This window comes from Colobus angolensis, unplaced genomic scaffold, assembly GCF_000951035.1.
Source record: "Colobus angolensis palliatus isolate OR3802 unplaced genomic scaffold, Cang.pa_1.0 Scaffold179, whole genome shotgun sequence".
Classification (NCBI taxonomy): Eukaryota; Metazoa; Chordata; class Mammalia; order Primates; family Cercopithecidae; genus Colobus; species Colobus angolensis.
Window position 1 is genome coordinate 264422 of NW_012114921.1, and position 27415 is coordinate 291836.

At 42.9% G+C, this 27415-nt stretch overlaps 1 protein-coding gene across 5 annotated transcripts in view; it reads left to right on the top strand.

Annotated features, from left to right (window-relative positions):
• Positions 1-27415, top strand: part of RAB30 (RAB30, member RAS oncogene family) — a 94397-nt gene that overhangs the window by 32547 nt on the left and 34435 nt on the right. Inside the window, exon 2 of one of the 5 annotated variants that reach the window (XM_011938895.1) lies at positions 7285-7385. The exons of 2 other annotated variants lie outside the window; for them this stretch is intronic. The gene's annotated coding sequence lies outside the window, so the exon portion shown is untranslated. Of the gene's footprint in view, positions 1-6988; positions 7431-27415 lie in introns of those variants that run through there. 2 more of the 5 variants (XM_011938893.1, XM_011938896.1) reach the window with 2 other exon arrangements.

A 27415-nucleotide genomic window follows, 5' to 3' on the forward strand; every position in this document is an offset into this window, starting at 1 on the left:
CTCTGCCTCCCAGGTTCAAGCGATTCTCCTGCCTCAGCCTCCTGAGTAGCTGGGATTACAGGCGTGTGCCACCACACCTGGCTAATTTTTGTATTTTTACTAGAGACAGGGTTTCACCATGTTGGCCACGCTGGTCTCACACTCCTGGCCTCAAGTGAAAGCTACCCAGCTCAGCCTCCTAAAGTGCTGGGATTATAGCCATGAGCCACCTCACCCTGCCTAGGTTAAAAATTTTTTTTAAAAAGTTTTAAAGTTAAAGAGTTTATAAACCCTTTTTTTTTTTTTCAAAGCTTAATGAAGTTCACAAACTGAACACATTAGGGTAACCAGTACCCACATTAAGAAACAGAACATAACCAACATCTCTGTAAGACTGATTTTTCTGCAGCCAATTAAGCCTACTGAGTTCCTTTCCTCCTTGGGGCCTGGTATGAATAGCTGCAAACAGCAGCTTCCTTGGTAGTGTATGCAGCCTGTTTCTTGTATGGGTTGCTCTAGGGGACCTTGGAGACAGGCCTTTCTAATGTATGTTTATGTCTCTGACCTTGTACTGTCCCCAGTGTAGGCTCCAAACAGTGGAGGTGCCTTTGGAAAGCCTCAAGGAGCCTTGGCCAGGGTTCATCATGTCTATGCACACCAGGCTACAGAACCAGGAGCATGTGATAGAGGCCCGCCGTAGGGCCAAGTTCAAGTTCCTTGGCCACCAGAAGATCCACATCTGAAAGAAGTGGGGCTTTATGAAGTTCGATGCAGATGATTTTTTTTGTTTGTTTGTTTTGAGACAGAGTTTTGCTCTGTCTCCCAGGCTGGAGTACAGTGGTGTGATCTCAGCTCACTGCAACCTCCACCTCCCAGGTTCAAGCAATCCTCCTGCCTCATGCTCCCGAGTAGCTGGGACTACAGGCACCTGCCACCATGCCCAGCTAATTTTTGTATTTTTTTCGTAGAGACGGGGTTTCACCATGCTGGCCATGGTGGTCTCAAACTCCTGGCCTCAAGTCATTTGCCCACCTCGGCCTCCCAAAGTACTGGGAATAAAGGCGTGAGTCACTGCACCTGGCCAGGGCAGATAAATTTGAAGACATGGTGGCTCTGGGATGAGAAGTGGCTCATCCCAGATGGCTGTGGGGTCAAATACATTCCTCTGGGCAAGTGATAGGCCCTGCTTTCATGAGGGCTTCCATTGTGCTGCTCCCTCCTACTGCCCACCAATAAATCCTACTTCCTGTCCAGAAAAAAAGGATACTGATTTTTAACTGTATAGAACTTATATCCAAAATGGTGATTGTCCTTTTCGATACCAAGTTATGAGCGATTCAAAAAAATCAATATTATTTTAAGTTCAAAATAATGTTATTCAATTTGATCACTCTCTGTACTGTATTCAAGCTTGATTCAGAGTAACTTTTCACCATGTCCATTTGTCAAAATCTCTTTTCTTTCAGTTCTGTCTTAGAGCAGAAGGTGACTTCTTTTCCAAGGGTAGCTATCCCCTCTTGATGTGCTGGGGTCTGGTCATCCTGTTTCTTTCCTGCATCTTCTGCATCTATCTTCTGTCTTCAGGTTTTCCTTTTGTTTTGGCTCTTGCTCCTTACCTTATACTCTTAATAACAGTCTTGCTGCTTCTCCTCATCAGACTACTTACTTTTCTTTCCCTTTCCCTCCTTTTATTGCTAAAATTCTTAAAAGAGTGCCTCATCTTCCTGTTTAACCCATTCATCCAGTTGCCCTTTGAAACTTGGTTTATTTCCCCACAGTTCCAGAGAAGTCCTTTGACAAACTCCTACTTATTAAGTCGGCCATTTTTTCAGCCTTTATTCTTTTGGATTTCTGCTTCCTTTGGAAGTCTTACTCATCTTTTCTTTGAGACTGCCTCCTTCCTCAGGTTCCATTGTTGTGTGCTCTTGGTTCTCTGCCTACTGCTCGGAGCTCTCCCCTAAGAGTTTTGACTTCCCCAGGCTGGAGTACAGTGGCGTGATCTCGGCTCACTGAAGCCTCAACATTCCAGGCTTAAGTGATCCTCCCACCTCAGCTTCCCAAGTGCTTGGACCACAGACACACACCACCACACCTGACTAATTTTTGTATTTTTTTGTAGAGATGGGGTTTTGCTATGTTGCCCAGGCTGGTCTTGAACTCCTGAGCTCAAGGTATCTGCCCGCCTTGGCGTCCCAATGTGCTGGGACTACAGTCGTGAGTCATGAGCGCTTAGCTGAGAATGGCATTTCTTAGGACTTTTTATCATGGACTAAGTGTTGTTAAGTTGGCAGTTTATTTGCAGTTTGAAGATTGTGGTGTTAATGGCAAACTCTCAATTAAATTGATGTACATTTTCTGTAACCCTAGTTTCTTGATGTTGTGCCTGGCAGGAACTCAATAAATGTTCATTGGAATCATTCATTCATTCAGTTATTTATTTATATGTTCAATAAATATTTACTAAATAGTTGGTGAACTGAATTGTTTGTTAATTCGACAGTAGGTAATTTTTTTTCAAATTATCTAAATATGGTTTTCTTTATCTTTTTGTTTCAACTTTGTTGAATATGGTTTTTCCTAATTTGGGCAATTACTAATTATGTGACTCTTGGATAAGTTACTTTACCTTTAGAAATCAATTTTCTGGTTTTTATAATGGAATAATAATAGTGGCTACTTTCTGGGTTGTTGTAAGGATTGGATTTTTAAAAATGCACATAGTACATGCCTAGCATATAGTTATGGATCTGTAGTAATAGATGTTAGCTATTTTTCTTCTTCTTTTTTTTTTTGAGATGGAGTTTCTCTCTTCTTGCCCAGGCTGGAATGCAGTGGCGCGATCTTGGCTCACTGCAATCTCTGCCTCCCAGGTTCAAGTGATTCTACTGTCTTAGCCTCTCAAGTAGCTGGGATTACAGGCGCCCGCCACCATGCCCAGCTAATTTTTGTATTTTTAGTAGAGACGGGGTTTCACCACATTGGCCAGTCTGGTCTCGATCTCCCAACCTCAGGTGATCTGCCCACCTCGGCCTCCCAAAGTGCTGGGATTACAGGCGTGAGCCACTGTACGCAGCCTCATTAATGTATCAGGCACAAGGCGTTGGTCCTCACAGTAAACATCTTGAGGTAGGCATTGCTTTCCCCGTATTTCAAAGAAATAAACTGAGATTCAGAGGATTTAAATAATTTGCCAGAGGACACAGCGCTAATCAATTGCAGATACGCGATATCCAATTCCATAGCTTATGCTTTTCACCTACACCAAAAAGCCTTTCAACATCTTGTTTGACACTTAGAAATGAACTAGGAGTCACTTTATAGTGACTAAAATTAGCTAACGTTGTTCTCATTTGCCTTCTGAGAGGTAGGACATAACAAGGGAGTTCTGCCCTGTTGGAGAAACTCCAGTCCTGAAGGTTAGATTAATTAAGATTTTGTCTTTAAACCACAGAATTCTAGAGTTTAGGAGGATTTTATGTAGCATTTTCCCTATTCAATTACTGAATTCTCTCTCTAACCCTGTAGACAAGGGGTCATCTGTATTTTTCTTTAACACTTCCAATGACAGAAAAGTCACCCTCTCCCACTCCCAAGGCAGCTCATTTCACTCTGACCATGAGACAGCCCTTTCTTACGTCAGACTGAATTCCTTTCCTATGTCTGTCTTCCACACATTGGTTCCAGTTTGGCAGTGATGGCCACATGAAGTAAGTGGAACCCCTGTTTCCTAAGGCAGCCTTTCAGATTCTTGCACTTTATTCTCTATCATAACCCCCAAACACTTTATCTTCACCAGAGTAGCAGCTTCAGGCCTTTAATTCCTAGCTTCCACTTGAATAAACAACTGGGGTCCACTTGTTTTTTCTTCTTAGTGTAATATGGTTGGCTATCTCACGAGCATTTTGCTTCTCCTCCAGTCTCTGTTAATACGTGGTACCACCCTCTACCCATTTGTTCAAGCTAGAAACCCAGGAGTTTGTTCCCTTCACCATTCACATGCCATTCGTCAGCAAGAATTTTCATTATTTTTTTAAAAAATTCATTCGGCTGGGTGCAGTGGCTCACGCCTGTAATCCCAGCACTTTGGGAGGCCAAGGCGGGTGGATTACATAAGGTCAAGAGTTCGAGACCAGCCTGGCCAACATGGCGAAACTCTGTCTCTACTAAAAATACAAAAATTAGCCAAGCATGATGGTGGGCGCCTGTAATCCCAGCTACTAGGGAGACTGAGGCAGGAGAATTGCTTGAACCCTGGAGGCAGAGGTTGCAGTGAGCCGAGATCACACCACTGTACTCCAGCCTGGGTGACAGAGCAAGCCTTGCTCTAAAAAAAAAAAAAAACAAAATTCATTTGTCTTTTTATTTTTTTACATTGTAATTAAATTTCAAAATTTTTATTTTTATTTTTTTAAAAAAACAGTATCACCTCAAGTATTTTCTTTCTCATTCCCAAATATAAAATCCTCCCCTACCATTATTGTGGTCCAGGCCACCGTTATCTCTCCCCTATTCCTGAGTCTTGCCCACTCCCTACATTCACGTCTCCACACAGCAACCAGAATTATCTCTTTAAAGCGCAAATCAGATTACACTATTTCCCTGATTAAAACTCTTCTTTCATTTCCCATTGCCCTTTGAACAAAATTCAAAGTGTTTTCCATAGTCAACAAGGCCCTGTTTCATCTCAACCGTTCTTTTTTCCCTGCTGCTCACCCAGCCTTGGTCCCTGTTCTCCTTTATGTTCCTTGGACACGCCAAACCTTTTCCGGTAGCCAACCCTTGCACTTCTTGTATCTATTGCCTGCGCTCTTTTCCTAGCTTTGCAAATGCCTGGCTCATTCTCATCTTTCAGATCTTAGCTCACATCTCACTTTCTCAGAGACGCCTGACCCCATCACTCCTCTAAGGCCCCATCTCATCATTCTGTAATTATCTATCTGCATTGTCATCTATCCTCACGAGAACATTAGTTCTTTGGTGACTGGACCTACCTTACGTTAACAGTTGTATCCTCTGTAAGTGTCACAGGAGCTGGCTCATAGATGGTGCTCAATAATTATCTGAGGAATAAATGAATGGCCTCATAATTGACTGAAAGGGTGTTGGAATCACATTAAAAATGAATTTGAGGCTGGGCGTGGTGGCTCATCCCTGTAATCCCAGCACTTTGGGAGGCCGAGGCTGGCAGATAACTTGAGGTCAGCAGTTCGAGACCAGCCTGGCCAACATAATAAAACCTTGTCTCCATTAAAAATACAAAAATTACCTGGGCGTGGTGGCACCTGCCTGTATTCCCAGCTACTGGGGAGGCTGAAGCAGGAGAATTGCGTGAACCTGGGAGGTGGAGGTTGCAGTGAGCCGAGATTGTGCCACTGCACTCCAGCCTGGGAGACGGAGTGAGACTCCATCTCAAAAAAAAAAAAAAAAAGAATTTGAACCTGAGCTTTGCCACTTCCTGTGTGACTTTGGGCAAATTATGCTATCTCTCTGGGCTTTAGTTGCCTCATCTGAATAATAGCAATTCTATCTACCTTACAGAATGTAGTGCAGGTCAATTAAGACATTGACTGTGAATGTACCCACCACGGTACCTGATCCATATTAGGTATTCAGTCAACCACCAGTCAAAACCTGGCACTTAATTCTAAACATGCATAGAAGAGTTCTATCAAGTTTCAGCCTCATTAATGGAACTATTTGTGTGTTGTGCCTGTGTGTATGTGATCCATAAGATGCCTGTGACTTCCCTCAAGCAACACTTGCCTGGCTGGGAAGACGGTTCTAACCCAGGTTGTCAGCTGTTGCACTGAATGATACTCAATCTGATTACCCAGAGGTGCCAAGCACAGAGCCTTCACTGGAGAGCTGAACACAGACCCTAAAATCTAAATTATCAAACCTAACATCGTGTGGCCCAGTCTGGTTGTCAAGATAGAGGCTGTGTCTAGACAGTCATCTCCCTTGGGAAATCACAGTTGCTCAAAAAGGAGGCATGTGGTCTCCTGTTAAGAATACAAAACAGGCCTGTGAGCTGTTGAGGAAGAGGTTGCTGCTTGAGGTTGCATGGGCCTATGGAGCAGGGCCTGGGGAAAGAAGCTGTCTGCTTCTATACTCACGTGAGTCTCTGGATCATGGTGGTGGCCTTCTCCTTCAGTCATGTTGGGACAGCTGAGTCCGTGGTACATGGGAAGGTGGAAACATAGCTATCAGCTTTCCCAGTGCCTCCACTGAAGAGTGCTGGGAGGAATTGAAAGGCAAGTCTGGAATGTGCATTACCTGCTGGGGAGGGGAGCAGAAATCTCCCTGCAACTTGCGTGCTTGGCATGATGATCTAGATGGCTCCCTTCTGAAGGCTGTTAGGGTGAGTATTTTAAGGTGAGCACTCTGGAATTAGACAGACCTGGGTTCCAATCCTGGTGATGCAGTGACCTCGATCAAGTTATTGAATGTCTAAGCCATAGTTTGCTCATTACTAAATGGAGGTAATAACGACCTATATCTTATCTAGTTGCTGTGAGGATTAGGTGAAACAGTGCATGTAAAAATATTAGCTTAGTGCCTGGCACATAGCCAGTGTTCAGTAAATGATCATTCTTTTTATTAGTCAGGACAGATCAGGATTTTGAGTTTAGTATTTCTTTTTCTTTTTTTCTGCTCTCTGCTAACAAAAAGTTTGATACTTCTGATGAGCCTCACCCACATTAAACTTTCCAGTCTTGCTTCCCCTTTTGCTAACTGTGTTCCTTGGACAAGTTACGGAACCTCTCTGAGTCAGTGTTCTTATCTGTTACATGCAGCTTACAGTTCCCATCTCACAGTGAGGATGAAATGAGATCAGAGCACCTGATACATAGTAAGTGCTCAAAATACTTATTTCCTCCTGCCTTGGTTCTCGAGTATCTGAAATGCGGCCCCTTTAAGCTTGTTAAGATTCCTCACTAGCCTTGTATGCAGCTGTGGGCAGAGAGCTTTGGCAGAAGGAAAGACTTTTTGTTTTTTTTAAATGACTGTTTCATAATCTGTTGGCTCAAATCTGCTGCTGCCACACCCTGTGCCTCTCAGGGTCCCTGGGTCCCATTGCAGTTATCATATGCCTCACCTTTAACCTAAATGACCCTGGGAATGGCTGCTATGAAAGGATTTACTGAATGCAAAATGGATTTTCTTCCCTGCTCTTTGGGGTAAAGCTGGCTCAGAGATTCTTAGCTGCAGCGGGAGGGGCTGGCAGGCCTGAACTGCAATTGGACTTAGCAGTCAGGGGTTTTCTGGTTTTCATTAAAATTCTCTGGCTGTCTTTCGGGATAGCTCCATTGGATATGACTGTGCACTGGAGCCGGTTGTGCTGTTCTCTCAGCTATACACACCCATCAAATCACAGTGCCCCTGAGGACGAGAGAAAATTGAAGGTAGGGAATAGCCTGGCTGAGAGGTCTTGCTGAGCAACCTTTGTGGTAAGGGGCCTCCATTTATAACTGCAGAGCTTGAGTTTTGCAAAGTCTTAAATACAGATGGGGAGGCAGACATGGCTGAGCTGGGAATGGGTTGCAGAGAGAATCCTGTTACAGCTTGCTTTTGAGGATGGACTTGCTCTTGAGGACAGATGGAGGTTTCCTGGCAGCTGTTGGGGGTCCCCAAGTGTTACATCAATGAAAATGGCCTGATCTGATTATTCTTTTTTGTTTTTGTTTGTTTTTTCATTTGATCTGATCATTCTTTGGAGGTACTTGATACCCTCATATGCCCAAGGGGGTTGGGGTTGGGTGATGCAGTTTTCTGAGGGTGACAGGCTGAATTAGAGAGGATTGAGATTTTTATTTATTTATTATTGTTTTCTTAATTCCCAATGTGTTAGAAGAGGATTCAGTTTTGAATGTTAATTTCTAGTGGCTGAAGGAATCTCACTTGAGATTGAAACTTGAGCTTGCAAACCTAGGTTCAAATCATGACTCTGCTATTAACTTGCTGCATGACCTTGGGCAAGTTACTTTCCTGGATCTCAACTTCACAGTGTGGTTGTAGGGATTAAATGAGATAAATTATGTAAAGCTCTTGGCATATTGAGTGTTCTCAACAAATGAGAGATGTTATTAGAAATTGGCCTAGATTTGACCTGTCACTCCAGCTTGCCAAGATATATTCTAATTCTGTCATGTAAAACATTTGTTCCGCATCCGTCCTAGCTTTGTGTCATTTAAGAACTTAAGGCAGGCCAGGCTCAGTGGCTCACACCTTTAATCCTAGTACTTTGGGAAGCCAAGGTGGGCAGATCACCTGAGGTCAGGAGTTCGAGACCAGCCTGACCAACATGGTGAAACCCTATCTCTGCTAAAAGTACAAAAATTAGCTGGGTATGGTGGCATGTGCCTGTAATCCTGGCTACTCTGGAGGCTGAGCAGAAGAATCACTTGAACCCGGGAAGCAGAGGTTGTAGTGAGCCGAGATCGCACCATTGCACCCCAGCCTGAGCGACAGAGTGAGACTGTCTCAAAAAAAAAAGAATTTGAGGCAAACGTGTTCCCTAGGGCAAGCTGAAACTCCTCTCCCTAGAAAAATACATCGAAACCATATTATTATATTCCCCAGTGAGATGTTTAAGATGTCGAGTATTTCATATTTAGGTAACTTAGAAAAAATGGATTTTTTTTCTATCATTCTTGATAGATAGATTATGAGACAACCATTTTAATTGATATTGGGTATAAATGTTTCCTGATGTTACTTCCAAGAGAGCATGATTAAGGTTCCTATTTGCCCTTAGAGTAAACTCCTTTTCCAGTCTTTTCTCCTTTTACTCTACTCTTCAAACCCTGTGTTCTAGCTATGGTGGACTGCTTACATAAAAATAATTAATGTGAAATATACAATGGGTATGAAAGAATGTTTTAAATACATATTTTCAGTTGAAAGATGAACATTAAAATTGTGGCCAGATGCAGTGGCACATGTTCGCAATTCCAGCTACTCAGGTGGCTGAGGTTGGAGGATTGCTTGAGGCCAGGAGTTCAAGACCAGCCTGGGCAAAATAGTGAGATGCTGTCTCAAAAAATAAAAGAAAGAAATTGTGAATGTGCCATCCAGTTTATCAGATGGAACATTATTTGTATCCTAGAAGCTGTTTGTCCACTCTCTGCCCTGAAATCATACCCCCTTTTCTCCTCACCAGACATAATGATTATCCTGACTTTTGTGTTCATCGTTCTCTTACTTTTCTGTACAGTTTAACCACCTATGTTTGTATTACTAAAACAAATGTTTTTTTAAAAAACCAAGAAGCAAGCACAAACCTAGCAAGCTTTGTCACTATTAGATCTAAACTCTGGGTCATAATATGGCTTTAGATTCCCAGGGGGTTTAAAAGGCTCTAATGGGGAAGTCAGTGGGCAAGGATGTGAGTGAATCCTAGGAAATAAGGATCACTACTATTGAGACATCTGACAGGGTTGTAGTGTGGGCACACACTGGATGTGTGGAATATGGTCACAGAGAGTAGATGGCTCTGTATTTTCTACTTCCAGTCCCTCTTTGGCCTCCTTTCAGCTCTCAAGGAGTAGGTCAAAGCAGAACTCTTCTGTAGGATAAAGTGAATGTCACCAACTAACCCAAACAAATAGTGTGGAGACGAGCAGGTACTTCATCAGCATATGGTCAAGACAAATAGAGGCAGAAAGAACCTGGACCAAGTTTACCTATGCGTTTTTTGTCAAGTTAAAAAGAGAATATGCAGGCCGGGCCTGGTGGCTCTCGCCTGTAATCCCAGCACTTTGGGAGGCCAAGGCAGGAGGATCACCTGAGGTTGGGAGTTCAAGACCAGTCTGACCAACATGGAGAAACCCTATCTCTCCTCAAAGTACAAAATTAGCCCAGTGTGGTGGCACATGCCTATAATCCCAGCTACTCGGGAGGCTGAGGCAGGAGAATCACTTGAACTTGGGAGGCAGAGGTTGCGGTGTGCCGAGATTGCGCCATTGCAATCCAGCCTGGCCAACAAGAGCGTAATTCCATCTCAAAAAAAAAAAAAAAAGTCTGCAGCACCACTTATGGAATATTCTTACCCAAACATTGACTCCTAAAATCTCATTAAGCCTCTAGAGCTAACTTTAATATATTGGAAAGATGGGGGAAAGGATGACAAGTTGAATTACACTCTAAGGAAACAAACAGAAAAATTTAGAATGTAGAACATTCTGTCAGACAACTGACTTGGCTTCTGCAACAAGTCAATGACATGAAAAAAATAATAAAGTGACTTAAGAATTATAACCAGATGTCATGTGTGAACCTTGTTTTGATTCGGATAGTCTATGTGTTAGTTTGCTAGGGCTGCCATAACAAAATACCACACACTGGGTGGCTTAAGCAACAGAAATTAATATTTGCACAGTTCTGGAGGCTAGGAGTCCAAGATCAAGGTGCTGGCAGGATTGGTTTCCTCTGAGGCCTCTCTCCTTGGCTTGCAGATGGCTGCCCTCTTGCCACCTCCTTGCATAGTCATTTCTCTGTATATGCATATGCACACTCCCAGTGTCCTGCTACATGTCCTATTTTCTTTCTATAAGGACACCAGTTAGATTGGATTAGGGCCCACCCTAACAACCTCATTTTAATTTAATTACCTCTTTAACGGCTCTATCTCCAAATACATGAACAGTCACATTCTAAGGTACTAGGAATTAGAGTTTCAACATATGTATGAACTTGTGGGGGGACACAATTAGGGCTTCAACATATGTATGAACTTGTGGGGGGACACAATTTAGTTTAATTGCAAAGAGACTTTTTTTTTTTTTTTTTGAGATGGAGTCTTGCTCTGTCGCCCAGGCTGAAGTACAATGGCATGATCTCAGCTCACTACAACCTCTGCCTCCTGGTTTCAAGCAATTCTCTTGCCTCAGCCTCCTGAGTAGCTGGGATTACAGGTGCGTGCCACCATGCCCAGCTAATTTTTGTATTTTTAGTGGAGATGGGGTTTCACCATGTTGGCCAGGCTGGTCTCAAATTCCTGGCCTCAGGTGATCTGCCCACCTTAGCCTCCTAAAGTGCTGGGATTATAGGCATGAGCCACCACACACAGCCAAAAAAAGACTTTTTTTTCTTTTTTTTTTTTTGAAATAGGGTCTCACTTTGTTACCCAGGCTGGAGTACGGTGGCATGAACACGGCTCACCATAGCCTTGACCTCCTGAGCTCAAGCAATCCTTCCACCTCAACCTCCCAAGAAGCTGGGATTGCAGGCATATACCACCACACCCAACAAAATTTTTTTTTTTTTTTGAAGAGATGAGGTCTCACCAAGTTGCCCAGGCTGCTCTTGAACTCCTGGGCTCAAGCGATCCTCCTGCTTTGGCCTCCCAAAATGTTGAGATTATAGGCATGAGCCACCACACCTGGCATTGAAAAGACATTAAAAATATTTTTTTAAAATGACTTTTGGGTTCCAAGTGGTTTTTGGTTACATGGATAAATTCTGCAGTGATGAATTCTGAGATTTTAGTGCACTTGTCAACCAAACAGTGTACACGTACCCAATATGTAGTCTTTTTTTTTTTGTTTTGAAACAGAGTCTTGCTTTGTCACCCAGGCTGGAGTGCGTGGCACTATCTCGGCTCACTGCAAGCGCGCCTCTCGGGTTCACGCCATTCTCCTGCCTCAGCCTCCCGAGTAGCTGGGACTACAGGCGCCCACCACCACACCTGGCTAATTTTTTTTTATTTTTAGTAGAGACAGGGCTTCACTGTGTTGGCCAGGATGGTCTATCTCCTGACCTTGTGATCCGCCCGCTTCAGCCTCCCAAAGTGCTGGGATTACAGGTGTGAGCCACCATGCCCAGCCCCTAATATATAGTCTTTTATCCCTCACTCCCCTTGCCCCCTCCTTCCCTAGGTCCCAAATTTCATTATATTGCTCTGTATTGTTTCTGTGTCCTCATAGCTTAGTTCCCACTTAAGTGAGAAAATAAGGCATCTGGTTTTCCATTCCTGAGTTACTTCACTTAGAAGAATGGCTTCCAGCTCAATCCAAGTTTCTGCAAAAGATATTATTCTATTCCTTTTTATGGCTGAGTAGTATTCCATGGTGGATATATACCACATTTTCTTTATCCACTCATTGGTTGATGGGCACTTAGTTTGGTTCCATATCTTTGCAGTCGTGAGGTGTGCTGCTACAAGTATGCATGTAGATGTGTGTAAAAAGACCTTCTTGAGATGTTGGGGAAAATTGGACTAGGTATTGGATGATATCAAGGAATTACTGTTACTTTTATTCAGGTGTGATAATAGTAGTATAATGTAAGAAGATGAATAATATAGAGATGAGTTCTGAGGTACACAGGGATAAAATGATATGATGTAGAATTTGTTTAAAAATACTTAAACAGCCTGGGTGCTGAGGTTCATACCTGTAATCCCAGTGCTGTGGGAGACTGAGGCAGGTGGTTTGCTGCATCCCAGAGGTTGAGGCTGCAGTGAGCCATGATGACACCACTGCACTCCAGCCTGGGCAACAGAGCGAGACCCTGTCTTAAAATAATAATAATAATATAAAATATTTAAACAAAGAAAAAAATAGGGGGGAAAAGGGATAGATTAAGTTAACATGTCAAAACCTTGGTAATTGTTGAATTTTGGTAATGGGTGTCGGGGTCTACTTTTATGTATGTTTGAAAACTTTATAATCATATATTTAAAATATCTGAACACGACACAAAAGAGGGTTTAAAGGCAGTGGGGTTGTTGGTGATGGCTGTCTTCAATGTGTCTGTCTCTTGAGTTATACTTCTTTAGTCTGGTTGACTACTTCCTGTGGTAGTCATGTTGGGGTCCTGTTGGGGTCCTCTGTTGCTTGTCTTTGGACTAGATCTCTAGATGTTTCTTGTATACCACTTAGTGAAGGACATCCTCCAGGAGCTTTTTGTTGTTGTTTTTGAGAAAGGTTCTCACTCAGTCACCCAGGCTGGAGTGCGGTGATGTGAAACAGCTCACTGTAGCCTCAAACTCTTGGGCTCAAGCGATCCTGTCAAGTACCTGGGACCACAGGTGCATGCCTCCATGCCTGGCTAATTTTTTCACTTTTTGTAGAGATAGGGTCTCGCCATGTTGGCCAGGCTGCTCCCAAACTGCTGCGCTCAAGCAATCCTTCTGTCTTGGCCTCCCAAAGTAGGAGCTTCTTATAAAACGGTGCATGGAATATCAATTTCTGAGTCCTGTATACTTTAAAGTATCTTTGTTCTATTCTCATGCTTTATTGGTAGTTTATTTGGGTGTTGCATTCTAAGTTGAAAATCATTTTCCTTCAGATTTTAAAGGCATTGCTTTATTGTCTTTATTGTTGCTGTAGAGAAGTTGGAAGTGTTCTGATTTCTGATTCTTTATATATAACCTATTTGTCTTTCCCTCCTCTCTGACAGTCTGTAAAATCTTCTCTTTGTCTGCAACTTTCTGAAATTTCACAGTGTGCTTGGTGTGCTGGGCCCTTTCAAGCTGGCAACCTGCGTCCTTCAGTTCTCTGAAATTTTATCGAATTATATTGTTATGATTTTTCTTTCTTCTGTTCTTTCCTGGGAATTTCTCTTACTTGGATATAGGACCTCCTGTACTGAACCTTTAGAATATTCTTAACTTCTCTCTGCTGTTTCCATATCTTTGTCTTTTGATTTTATTCTTTAGAAGATTTTGATTTTATCTTTCAATCCTTTCATTGAAGATTTTTAAAAATTTCTACTATTATGTTGTCAATGTCTAAGAGCTCTTTTTGTTCTCTGTGTTTCCTTTATATAGCATCCTATTTTTGTTTCATGGATGTAGTTTTATTTCATTTTTGTGAGAATATTAATGGTATTTCTGTCTTTGCATATTATCTGTTTCCTTCAAGTTGCTTTTTTGTATGTTTGCCGTGGTCTGTATCTTTATTAGAGGCTTTCCCAAGATGTCACTCTAAAATGTGATCCTTGACTGTGTTGCTCCTGATTAAGAGGGGGAGGAAAAAAAGCTGTCAAGACCTTGACATTATGCTAAGTGAAAGAAGTTACTCACAAAAGACCACACAGTGTAAGATTTCATGTATATGAAATGGCCAGAATGGACAAATCTATAGAGGCAAAAAAATAGATTAGTAGTTACTTGCGGGAGTCGGGGGAATGCAGAGTGACTACTAATGTGTGTAGGATTTTCATTGGGGGAATGGAAAATGTTCTAAAATTGATTGTGGTGATGGTTGTATAACTCTGTGAATATGCTAAAAACCATTGAAATATACATTTTATTTTTCATTTAGTTCCTAGAGCAAAATTGTGTATTTTAAAAGGGTTAATTATATGCTATGTGACATAAAGCTCTTTTTAAAAAGTACCATCAGAAAACTCTGAATACAGAATGGAGATAATTAGCTCTGAGCCTCACAGTAGGGTAATCTGGATGGGCTGTTTGTTGGGCTCCCCTGATGTTAGCATCTTCAGGTTTTCCCTTGTGTACATTCACCAGCAAAGAGTCTTTCACTCTTCTTCGGATGGTGGGGTTCTATCCGACTGTGCTTTGGTACTCAGAAGGAATGTGGGAACATTTGCACTCTACCTTCTGTAGACATAGTACCTTATCTATGATGTGTTTCCCCCTCAACCATGCTGGATACTGCCAAGCCAGAGACACTCTTACTTTTTATTATGGGGAATGCTAAAGATTACAAAAGTAGGGACGGTAATACAGTGAATCCCCATCTACCCATCATTCAGGTTCACTAGTTTTCAGTTGATGGATATTTTAGTTTGCTCTGTATCCCCCAATCCTCTTCCTCAGATTATTTCAAGCAAATACTGGATATTTCTGTTTTGCACTCTCCAGAGACAAGCCTTTGAAGTTTTGTTAATGAGGAGGGGGAATCTAGGTATCTAACTCCTTGATTAGCCTTCTCTCTTGTGTTCTTTATTCTAGCATCCTATACACCTGCTCTAGGAGTACAAGGTACTGTCAGTTCCTGTACTTTTTAAGGATTCTGTGGTTTAAATCAGCTGAATTCCAGATTTTCTGAGTATGCTAAGTCAGTTACTACTTGTTCATCTGCTTCCCAAGCTTCCGAAATTTGACACCATTGTCTTCTCTTATCTTCTCTGTACTTGTAAGGTTTTGTTAATAAGAAGAAAGCACTTTACTGAATTTTTGTGGGATTTTTGGAATAAGTGAAATTAGATGCAGTACTTCAGTTTGACACCTTCTCCAGACTGGCTGCTCTTTTTTTCTTTTCAATCTTGTCCTATCCTGTTGTTAGTTCATTTTTGCATTACTACAAAGAAATACTTGAAGCTGGGAAAATTATAAAGAAAAGAGATTTAATTGGCTCACAGTTTTACAGGCTTTACAGGAAGCATGGTGCTGGCATCTGCTTTGGGTGAGACCTCAGAAAGCTTACAGTCAGGACAGAAGGTGACCGGGAGCCAGAATGTTACATGCAAGAGTGGGAGCAAGAGAGAGTGAGGACAGAGGTGCCACACTCTTAACCAGATCTCACATGAACTACTGGAGCCAGAATTCACTCATCACCAAGGGGATGGGGCTAACCATTCATGATGAATCTATCCCCATGATCCAAACACCTCACACCAGGCCCCACCTCCAACACTGAGGATTACATTTCAACATGAGATATGAAGGGGACAGATATCCAAATCATATCACGTATCCTATTCTACTCAGCCCTATGGCCTTATTTTTTTTTTTTTTAATGTATGTATGTGTATCTATATCTATGTCCTTTTTTTTTTTTTTTTTTTTTTTTGAGACAGGGTCTTGCTGTGTAGCTTAGGTGAGAGGGCAGTGGCATGATCAGAGGTCACTGCAGCCTCAACCTCCCAGGCTCAAGTGATCCTTCCATCTCAGTCTCCCTTGTACTTAGGGCTACAGGTGCACACCACCATGCCTGGCTTATTTTTTAATCTTTTTGAAGAGATGGGAGTCTCACTACGTTGCCTAGGCTGGTCTCAAACTCCTGGGCTCAAGCAGTCCCCCCACCTTGGCTTCCCAAAGTGCTGGGATTAATAGATGTGAGTCACCATGCCTGGCCTTGTATCTATATCTATATCATCTATCTATATCTGTATATCTATATATTTTATTTGCCTGGAAAACTCCTTTTCAATTCTTTAAGAATGAAGAGGAGTTTTTCCTTATGTTAACGTGCTTTCTTTTGACTTGAAGCCCAGGCAAAGGTAAGGAGTCCTGGCTTCTGTGTACTCCCCTCTTATTGTAGAAGTGTTTGCACTTTGCTGCATTACATTTTGTTTGCCTGTCTGCCCTGGCTTGTGAAGTAATGACTATACTTTATTTTTCTTTGTATCATGAGCACAGTGCCTCACTCCCAGTAAACATGTTAACTCTCAGACTGGATAATTCAGCATTGTAATTTCAGGAGTGGGGACAGATGAGCTGCAGTGCCCCTTTCCTTCTTGTCTTTTACAAGCACAACTGTTGGGTAAATATAAAGGAGCAAAACATGTCCTGTGCGCTTGTTGTTATGCAATGTTGTTCCCTTTGCTTTCAAGTCTAGTGTTGTTTACCCAGTCAGCAGGTTGCAGAGGGAGTGAGGGCAGCTATAAGAGTGTAAACATCCTAACAAAGAATGAATGGACTCAGTCAGAGATGTGTTGTTCCCTTCGCTTGATAAAAAGGCTTATAGTCTACACTGTGTTTCACAATGAGAAACTTCTTGGTTCTGCAGCATCTTCCATTGCTTTTTCTCTTCTGACAAAATGTCAGGAGAATTTTAAAAATTGCTGATTGTGTTGTTAAAAAATCAGATATGAAGGTATTATCAATGTGAAGTCCTGGTGAAATGCAAATGGATAGCTTTGAAAGGGTAACATTTAACCTGTTGTTTCTTAAAGTGTGTTCTCCAAGTTGCTATACATCTAACTCCAGGGGAAAAGAAATAGGGAACTTACTAGTGTTCAAACAAACTTGGGATGCTGGGTTAAACAGAGTTATATAGGGTTCCCTGCTTCAAGACACCTCAGAGCTTGAAAGATGCTATAACTCTCTCCTCCAGGAGGAAAGAAATAGGGAATTAACTAGTAGTCAAACAAACTTGGGATGCTGGGTTCAACACAGTTAAATAGGGTTCCTTATTTCACGCTTGTTACTGTGCGTTGCAGATCTCCTAGAGGGGTACATAGTAGGCAGCATTTTCTAAATTTACTTTACTTTTCATCTGAGTAACAGTAGCATTTCGATGTTGTGTTTTATGAAACACACACAATTCTGGAAACAGCCTCTTAGCTTAAATCCATCCTTTGTGGTCTAGTTCAAATGCCACCTCCTCTAAGGCATTTCTGTCTACCCCCAGAGACATACAACGTTTTTCTTCTTTGAATTTTACTGCCTTCACTTGTCTAATTGTCTCCTCACCCTTCACCTACCCAATAAGAGGTCATACATTTTTTGTACATGTTGTATCACTTTCCACTGCATCAGGGACATTGCCTTGCATAAAACTGCTCAAGAAATATTTGCAGTACTGCATTGGTTCCTTAGTTGAGTCATCCTAGAGTCCAGAGGGCACTGGTGGGGTGGGAAAGCCTGAGGCAGATCTGGAGTTTGAGACCCTCACTATTTTGGCATGTAGAGGGGTGGGGAGCTTACTTGCTGTGTCCTTGCTGGAAACAGGGCCAGTGTAAGAGGCTGGTCCTGAAGGGCAGAATTGGAAAGCGAAAAACAAGAGATGCTGAGCATATAAATCAAATGTGCTGAAGGCCTATTGTATGCCTGTGGTAAGCTTTGAATACTTAATTAATGCCAGCCTTTCAAGTTGGTAATATTCTTCTGATTCTCTAGAGGAGAAAATGGGGCATCAGAAAGGCAAAGCAGAAATAAGTACTGGGACTATAAAGATGAGTAAAATCCAGTCCTTCCCCAAGAGGTCCCAGGATATGGAGTAAATAGTCTTATAGGTAAATAATTGTGAGCAGTTGGGTAACTGCACAGATCAAACTCTGTCGAGGTATTGTGGGAGAACCAAATAGGAGACTCTAACCTCTATATGGGAGATGGGAGGGAAGGCATGGCAGCTGGTAAATCCAAGAAAGCTTTCAGAAGGAGAGTGATGCCTGAGCAAGGTGGAATAAGAATGCATGGGCTGAAGCATGGAGATGAGAAGTACCATGGGGAATTCACTGTTACTGGGCTATAAAATGTGAGTTTGATGAGAGTTGAGGCTGGCAAAGTTGAGAGGATATTATAAACAGGTTGAAGAGTTCTGGACTTGATTTTGAAGTGGGAAGCCATTGTAGGATTTTCAGTAGAAGAGCAACAAGCCAGCATGTGTTTTGGATATGTATTAGCCAAGGAGGAAGTGAATCTGAGCTGAGTAGGACCGAGGCAGGGCCATCAGCTGAAACTCTCAGCACTGGTGCAGGGGAGATAGGATGACGTCTGACCCAAGGCAGTAACAGGAGTGGAGGAGAGGAGGGGACTGTTTTGATAAATATTCAACAGGTAAATCAGCAAGACAGGAGTTAGGGAGCAGACAGAAGTCAAGTACAACTCTCAGGCTTTGTGTTTGTGCATGCCTCTTCTTCCCTTAACCAACATTTCAAGTCTGCCCTTATCTGAGCGCTGACCTTAAGCAAATCCTATGTGAAATGTAGGTTTATGAACAATTAATTAGGAGACAGTGTTTTATGGAGAGATTGTGACATGAGATTTCTTTAAATACTATTGCCTTCAGAGCATTTATATGTTGTATATCTCAGAATTCTTATTTTTCTAACTTCAGGAACGAATCTATTGGGTAAAACAGTGGTTCCCAAGCTAGGTTATCACCAGAATCAACAGCATATTTTCCCCCAACTATTATTAAGAAAAATTTTAATCATACTGAGAATTTGAAAGAGTAATAAATTGAACACCCAAATACCCACCAACTAAATTAAACAATTGTTAACATTTTGCCTTATTTCTCGTGTGTGTACATATGCATATATACATATATGCTGAAACATTTGAAAGTTGCAGATGTTATAATACTTCACCTGAAATTCTCATTTCAGCATGTGTGTTCTAAGAATAAAGACATTTGATACAACATAAAATTTTATCTAAAACAAAAAACAAAATGATCATCTGGTATCAGGCCATGCTCATATTTCCCCAGTTGTGGCCAGGGGATATTTTTACTTCATTCATTATTATTATTTTTTTAATTGCCCGTTACTTATGAAAGAAACGTTTTGTAGTACTCTAGATTTCACTTCTGATTCTGGTCAGTTTTTCTTTTTTTTATTTAAAAGTTGTCTTTATTTTAAAATTATAAAATAAAGGATACTTATTTAAAAATTCAAGCAGTGCAAAAATATCTAATAAAAATATCTAAAGTAAAAATTGGAAGACCTTTCTCAGTTATTGGAAGTTAATGAAACAGACTTTCTTAATAAGAATATCTAGGGAAGGGATCTAGCAATTTTAGTTTTAAGAAGCTCTTTGGGCCAAGTACGGTGGCTCACACCTGTAATACCAACACTTTGGGAAGCTGAGGCAGGAGGATCACTTGAGGCCAGGAGTTCAAGACCAGTCTGGGCAGTATAGCGAGACCTTATCTCTAGAAAAATTTAAAATTAGCTGAGTGTGGTGGCATGTGCCTGTAGTCCCAGCTACAAGCGAGGCTGAGGTGGGACAATCACCTGAGCCTGGTGGGTCCAGGCTTCACTGACCATGTTATCGTGCCACTGGATTCCAGCCTGGGCTACAGAGCAAGGCCCTGTTCCCTGTCTCCCCCACCCCCTTCATCCCCACCCCCAATAAAAAGAAGCTCTTTGGATGAGTTTAATGTAGTTCACCTGGTACCAGCATTTAGGAAACACTGGTCTATTGTAAGGCATACCTACAGCCATGATTTTTACTTGTGATCAAACCAAGAAGTACTTAATTAAGTGCCTATGATGCATTGAGCTATGTTCTAAGAATGTGGATGATCTAATGAAATACGTAAAATATATGATCTGTCTTCAAGAACATCTTGTTGGAGAAATAAAACTGACATTCACAAAGTCATTAGGAGGAAGGGAATTAATATTTATAGAGCATTTCCAATAGGCCAGGTACTGTGACAGATGCTTTACAAAAATATCTCATTTAAATCTCACAGCAGCCCTTGAGGTAGTGACATGGGATCTTGGGGTGTCACTTTTCTGGCTGGAAACCTGTGGCCGGTGGGGCCTTTGCCCCAGTTTTGCTGAGGCCTTCTGGGCTTGTTCTGCCCACTCGGCCTGGCAGGCTGTGCTCAGCTCATGCTACCAGGCTGGATCCCATGCCTCCAAGAGAGACTGGAGTCAGGCGTGGAGCGAGAGAGTTGTGTGAGTGAGCATGGAGCCTGGCCTCTGCACAGCCAGATATGCCAGCTGCTGCTGCCAGGCGGGCAGCTCAAGGTGCTTGCATAGGTGCTAGCTCTCTATGAGGCTGCAGCTGGACCAGGTGCACCACAAGCAGCTTTCCCAGCTGGTACTGGGGAATGAGGTGGCGTCTGGAAGCTTGGAGGCGCCAGGAACCACGGGGCCCCAAAGAGGGAGTCACACCCTGGATCAGGGAGCTCCCAGGTCTGGGCTTCCTGGAGGGCCACAGCTCATCTCTCTTCATTCATAACCTGGTGAGCAAGGGACATGTTTCAATCCTGTTTGTGTTACAGCAACTCTTTTAGCTTCGCCATTCAGTGAGTCTCAAGTTCTTGTCCTATGACCAGGAAGAATGAGGTACACAGACAGGCAGAGGGGTAAGCAAGACAAAGAGGAACTTTACTGAGCAATAGAACAGAGAAGACCCGCAGTGAGCAGCTCCTCTCCAATGGCCAGGATGTCCTGATGAGTGTTTAACTCCTAGCAGAGAGGATAGCTCCTCTCTGCAGGCAGGTTATCCCAACAAGTGTTCAGTTCTCAGCAGAGAGTAGCTCCTGCTATCAGCAGAGAAGGTAACTCCTCTCTGCAGCTGGTCATCCTGTCATCTGCAGGTCTTGGCAAAGAGGAGGTGGCTCCTCTCTGCGGGCGGGTCATCCCATTGTCTCTGCAGCTCTCAGCAGAGAGGAGGCCCTAGAGTTGGTGGCTCCTCTCTGTAGCTCTCAGCAAAGAGGAGGCCCTAAAGTGAGTGGCTCCACTCTGCAAGCAGGTTGTCCCATTGTCTGCAGCTCTCAGCAGAGAGGGTAGCTCCTCTCTACAGCTGGTTGTGCCATCCTCCCTCTGTTCTGTGGTCTGACTGAACCCAGGACTTTTATGGGTCTCAGAGGGGAAGAAGTGCATGCAGTTGGTCCATGGGTGGCCATAGGCAGGCTGAAAAAGGCACCACAAATCTCCACCCTGGTTTGTGGGACTCACAACCCAGCTCCCAGGCCTGAAGGTGGGGTCTCAACAGGGACCCGCCCCCTTCTGTCCAGGAGCTTTTCTGCCTCCTGCCTCAGTCGTGGTATCCAGGCTGTTCATGCCAACAGGCAAGTGCAGGCCAGCTCAGAGCCGCCCTCAGCCCCTACCTCGGCTTTTCCCCATGTTTGTTGGTGCCTAAAGTCTGGAGGGGGCTGAGGCAACAGAATCCTAGCGTGAGCACACCCAGCAAGGCTGTGACAGTGCCCGAGCTTGGCCCCAACCCTGCTCTAAGATTAGAGCAGGCATAAGGAGTAGGGAGAGGCCAGGCAGTGGGAGCAGGCACCTCTGAGCCTGCACAGGCAAGTGGGGACCTTCCTGGACCCCCAAAAGTACAGGGATACCTGGGTCTGCAGTCATGATTTGAGTGGCTGTAGCTGTGCCCAGGAGGGTGGGGCTTCTGCCTGCTCTGTGGAGCAGGAGGCCTGGGTCTGCAGCCATAGTTTGGGTAGTTGCAGTGGCACCTGAGTAGCTCCCTCCCCAGTTCAGAAGGGGCAGAGCTCCTGCTTGTCCTTGGCACTCGCTGGCTCCATGGAACATGCAGTCCTGGCCACGCCTTCCACCTGTAGCCAGTGTGATGGCAGCGGCTGCTCCAGACAGCTCACCACTGTCATCAGTAGGCAGTATTATTCGCATTTTCTAGTTAGGGGAACTGAGTCTCAGGGAATGACTTGCCCAAAATCATTCAGCCTGTAAGAGATGGAACAGAGCCATAATTTTAACCTAAATCTATCTGAATCATTGCATTAAGCTACCTCTCACAGTAACAATAGCCAACAATTGTATTGAATTTCCTACTGAAAAAAAGTACTCTTGCTCCCACTCTGATATTTGAATCAGAGAATGATTATAAGACCAAATATGATCAAGAGCTAAATTTGTATGTACTAGTAACTTAGTGTTACAAAGATTCAGAGATGGAGCGATCAGGGAGGACTTCCTGGGGGAGATGACATCTCTGCTGCCCTGAAGGAAGAAGCAAACGAGAACAGTTAATGGGAAGCTAGGTGAGAGAAACATGGGGCAGGGGAGTAGGGGTTTGTGTTGCCGCATGGTAAAACAGGGTAGGCATGGAAAGCAGGTGACAAGAGGCCACTTCCTAGCCACTTGCTTCCTGAGATAGCCAGGCAAAGAGGAAAGAAACAAAATGATCTGTACCTTAATTTCCATCTTCACTTTTGCTGAACATAAATACATAATTGTTATTTTTTTTGGCCCAGCGTGGTGGTTCATGCCTGTAATCCCAGCACTTTGGGAGGCTGAGGTGGATGGATCACTTGAGGTCAGGAGTTTCAGACCAGCCTGGCCAATGGGCAAAACCCCCATCTCTACTAAAAATACAAAAATTAGCGGGCATGGTGGCACAGGCCTGTAATTCCAACTACTAAGGAGGCTGAGGCATGAGAATCATCTGGGAGGTGGAGGTTGCAGTGAGCCGAGATTGTGCCACTGCACTCCAGCCTGGGTGACGGAGTGAGACTCTGTCTCAAAACAAAACACAAGACAAAAAAAACTTTTTACACTCAAATAAAGCCAAATACTTACAGCCAACTGATCTTCAACAAAGCAAACAAAAATATGAAGTGGGGAAAGGACACCTTGATGAATGGTGCTGGGATAATTGGCAAGTGACATGTAGAAGAGTGAAACTGGATCTTATACAAAAACCAACTCAAGGTGGATTGAAAGACTTAAATCTAAGACCTGAAACCATTAAAATTCTAGACAATATCATCAGTAAAACTCTTCTAGATGTTGGCTTAGGCAAAGAATTCATAGCCAAGAACCCAAAAACAAAAATAAATAGATGGGACCTAATTAAACTAAAAAGCTTCTGCACAGTGAAAGAAACAATCAGCAGAGTAAACAAACAACCCACAGAGTGGGAGAAAATATTCACAAACTAGGCATCTGACAAAGGACTAATATCCAGAATCTACAAGGAACTCAAACAAATCAGCAAGAAAAAAACAAATTAATCTTATCAAAAAGTGGTCAAAGTACGTGAATAGACAATTCTCAAAAGAAGATATACAAATGGTCAATAAACATGAAAAAATGCTCAACATCAGTAATTATCAGAGAAATGCAAATGAAAACCACAATGAGATACCACCTTACTCCCATAAGAATGGCCATAATTGAAAAATCAAAAAATAATAGATGTTGGTGCAGATGTGGTGAAAAGGAAACACTTTTTTTTTTTTTTGAAATGGAATCTTGCTCTGCTCCCAGGCTACAGTGCAGTGGTGCATTCTTGGCTCACTGCAACCTCCACCTCCCGGGTTCAAGTGATTCTCCTGTCTCAGCCTCCCAAGTAACTGGGACTGCAGGCGCGTGCCACCATGCCCTGCTAAGTTTTGTATTTTTAGTAGAGATGGGGTTCCACCACATTGGCCAGGATGGTCTCGATCTCCTGACCTTGTGATCCACCTGCCTCAGCCTCCCAAAATTCTGGGATTACAGGTGTGAGCCACCACGCCCAATGGAAAATGAAACACTTCTACACTGTGGTGAGAATGTAAACTAGTACAACCACTATGGAAAACTGTACAGAGATTTCTTAAAGAACTAAAAGTAGAACTACCATTTAATCCAGCAATCCCACTACTGGGTATCTACCCAGAGTAAAAGAAGTTATTATATGAAAAAGACACTTGCACACACATGTTTATAGCAGCACAATTCACAACTGAAAAAATATGGAGCCAGCTTAAATGCCCATCAACCAATGAGCAGATAAAGAAAATGTAGTATATAGACACCATGATATACAACTCAGTCATAAAAAGCAGTGAAATAACGGCATTTGCAGCAAGCTGGGTGGAGTTGGAGATCATTATTCTTAGTGAAATAACTCAGGAATGGAAAATTAAATGTCGTATGTTCTCACTTGTAAGTGGGAGCTAAGCTATGAGGATGCAAAGGCATAAAAATAACATGGACTTTGGGGACTTGGGGGGAAAGGTGGGAGGGGGGTGAGGGATAAAAGACTACACATTGGGTACAGTGTACACTGCCTGGGTGATTGGTGCACCAAAATCTCAGAAATTATCACTAAAGAACTTAGCCATGTAATAAAAAACCACCTGTTCCCCAAAAACTATTTAAATAAAAAAGTTAAAGAGGAAATAAAAATCTCTTTGTTACATTATTATTATTATTTTGATACAGGGTCTCACTCCTGTTGCCCAGGCTGGAGTGCACTGGCACTGGCTCAGCTCACTGCACCCTCTACTTCCCAGGCTCAAATGATATTCCCACTTCACCCTCTCTAGTAGCTGGGACTAGTAGCGCGCGCCAACATGCCCAGCTAATTTTTGTATTTTTTTTAGAGATAGGGTTTCATCATGTTGCCCAAGCGAGTCTCAAACTGCTGATCTCACGGGATCTGCCTGCCTCATTCTCCCAAAGTGTTGAGATTACAGACATGAGCTACCATGCGCAGCCCTTGTCTTTGTTTATTCTCTTAACAGCATTTGACAAGACTGATCACCATTTTCTTTAACACTCTACTTCTTGTTTCTCTTCCTACCTCTCTAAGCTTTCTTTAGTCACCTTCTTCCTTCAATCTCTAAATGGTGATATGCCCAGGTTCTGAAATGGCCCTCTTCTCTATTTATCCACTCTCCATAGATATCCTCTGATAATTCAATGGCTTTAAATAACATCCATTTGCTAGTGACCCTTATGTTTGTATCTTTAGCCTCAAACTCTCTCTGGAACTTCAGATTCATGTCCATATAGATGTCTTAAGAGTCCTTTCAAATTTAATATGGTCAAAAGAGGACTCTTTGGCCCAGCACTTTGGGAGGCCGAGACGGGCAGATCACGAGGTCAGGAGATCGAGACCATCCTGGCTAACCCGGTGAAACCCCGTCTCTACTAAAAAATACAAAAAACTAGCCGGACGAGGTGGCGGGCGCCTGTAGTCCCAGCTACTCAGGAGGCTGAGGCAGGAGAATGGCGGGAACCCGGGAGGCGGAGCTTGCAGTGAGCTGAGATCCAGCCACTGCACTCCAGCCTGGGCGACAGAGCGAGACTCTGTCTCAAAAAAAAAAAAAAGACTCTTGATTCAGCTCCACTGCAGTCTCACTGTTTTCCCAGTCTTCCCAACTTCACAAAGTGGTGCCATTATCACCCCATGTGCGCAGGTCAAATATCTAGGTATTACTTTTGATTTCTTTCTTTCTTTCCCATCCTCTTTCCAATCCTTTACCAAGTTCTATCTTCTCTATCTTCAAAAACACTCCAAAATTTATACCCTTCTCTCTGTCTCCACTACCAACACCCTGGTCCAGTATGATCTCTCACCTAGACTATTTGCAGTAGCCTCCTAACTGTCTGTTTCTACTGGCGTCCACACCATAATACCCTCCATGATAGAGCCTAGAAAAAAAGTTTAAAAATGATAATTGGTTTGTGTCACATTTCTTAAAAGCCTCTGTGTGGCCTTACATTGAACTCAGAATGAAATCCAAACTCCTTGCCCTGGCTTTCCAAGCTCTATGTGACCTGTCCCACGACAGTCTCCCAGTTCTCTTCTTGTTGACCATGTGCTCAGCCTCAGTGTCCCTTCTTTCAGTTCCTTGAACATGCCAAGCTCATTGTCACATAGGGCCCCTGTACTTGCTGATCTCTATGCTGAAATGTACTTCTTCCATTCTTCATATGCTTGACTCACCCCTTCCTTCCTTCCTCCTCCTCTCCTCTCCTCTCCTCTCTTCTCCTCTCCTCTCTCTCCCTCTCTCTCTCTTTCCTTTCAAGAGGAAAGAGGTCTTGGTCTGTTGCCTTGGTTGGAGTACACTGGCATCATCAAAGCTTACTGCAGCCTTGACCTCCTGGGCACAGGGGACCCCTGTGCCTCAGCCTCCTGAGTAGCTGGGACTACAGGTGTGTACCACCACATCCAGCTAATTTTTTAATTTTTTGTAGAGATGAGGTCTCACCATGTTGTCCAGTCTGGTCTTAAACTCCTGGGCTCAAGTGATCCTCCTGCCTCAGCCTCCCAGAGTGCTGGGATTACAGGTGTGAACCACCAAGCCTGGCCTGGCTCTTTCTTATTCAATTCTCATCTTAAATATACCCACTTCAGAGAGAGCTTTTGTGATAGCTATCTAGTCTTTTCCTCCTATTTTAATTCTCTACTAGCACTTATCACTGTCTGATACTTTTCTTGTTTATTTATGTATATGCTTATTTTCCCATTCATTCATTCATTGCTCTATTATTATGCTGTATGGGAGGGGGACCTTGTCTTCTTGTTCATCATGGTATCCCCTGCTTCTGGATATGTAACTTGCACATAGTAGATGCTCAGGACAAATGTATGAAATGAGTGAATGTTTTTCTCACCTGTAAAATAGAAAGGCCAATACTTATGTCTCAGAGTTGTTGAGGACTTGAATTATCTAATTTGATAAACAGGTAAAGTGGATAGGTCTGTGTCTAGCACATTTTGTTTATAGAAAGTATTATTTTCTAAGTATCTGGCTTATTGTAGACGTTCGACGAAGGTTAGTTCTCTTTCTTTATTTCTTGCAGTCTGGATAACCTGCAGTATTTTATAATTAATTGACCTGCACTTTGGGTCCCCCAGCACACACAGGGACACTGCATTGTAGCAAGGTTTGACTCTCTCTTGGGAAATTACAGTTTTCTTCTCTTTGGTTATATGATCTTTGCCAATTAACTCTCCTTAAGAGCAAAGTGCTTTGGGGTTTGATTCCTCATCCTAGTGTTTAGTTTCCCTGAAAAGCACTCTCAGCTTTTGTGTGTACTGATTGGTTTTTCTTTTGCATTTATTTAATATTTAGTCTACTGAAATGTCAGGCAATGAGAATACAGATAGGAATTTGCAGGAGCCTCTGTCCTTAAGGCCTAGTGGAGGAAACAGGATACATAAACCAACAAGAATAATAAAGTGTCTGGCCAGGCGCAGTGGCTCATGCCTGTAATTCCAGCACTTTGGGAGGCTGAGGCAGGCGGATCACTTGAGGTCAGGAGTTTGAGACCAGCCTGGCCAACATGGCAAAACCCCTTTCTCTACTAAAAA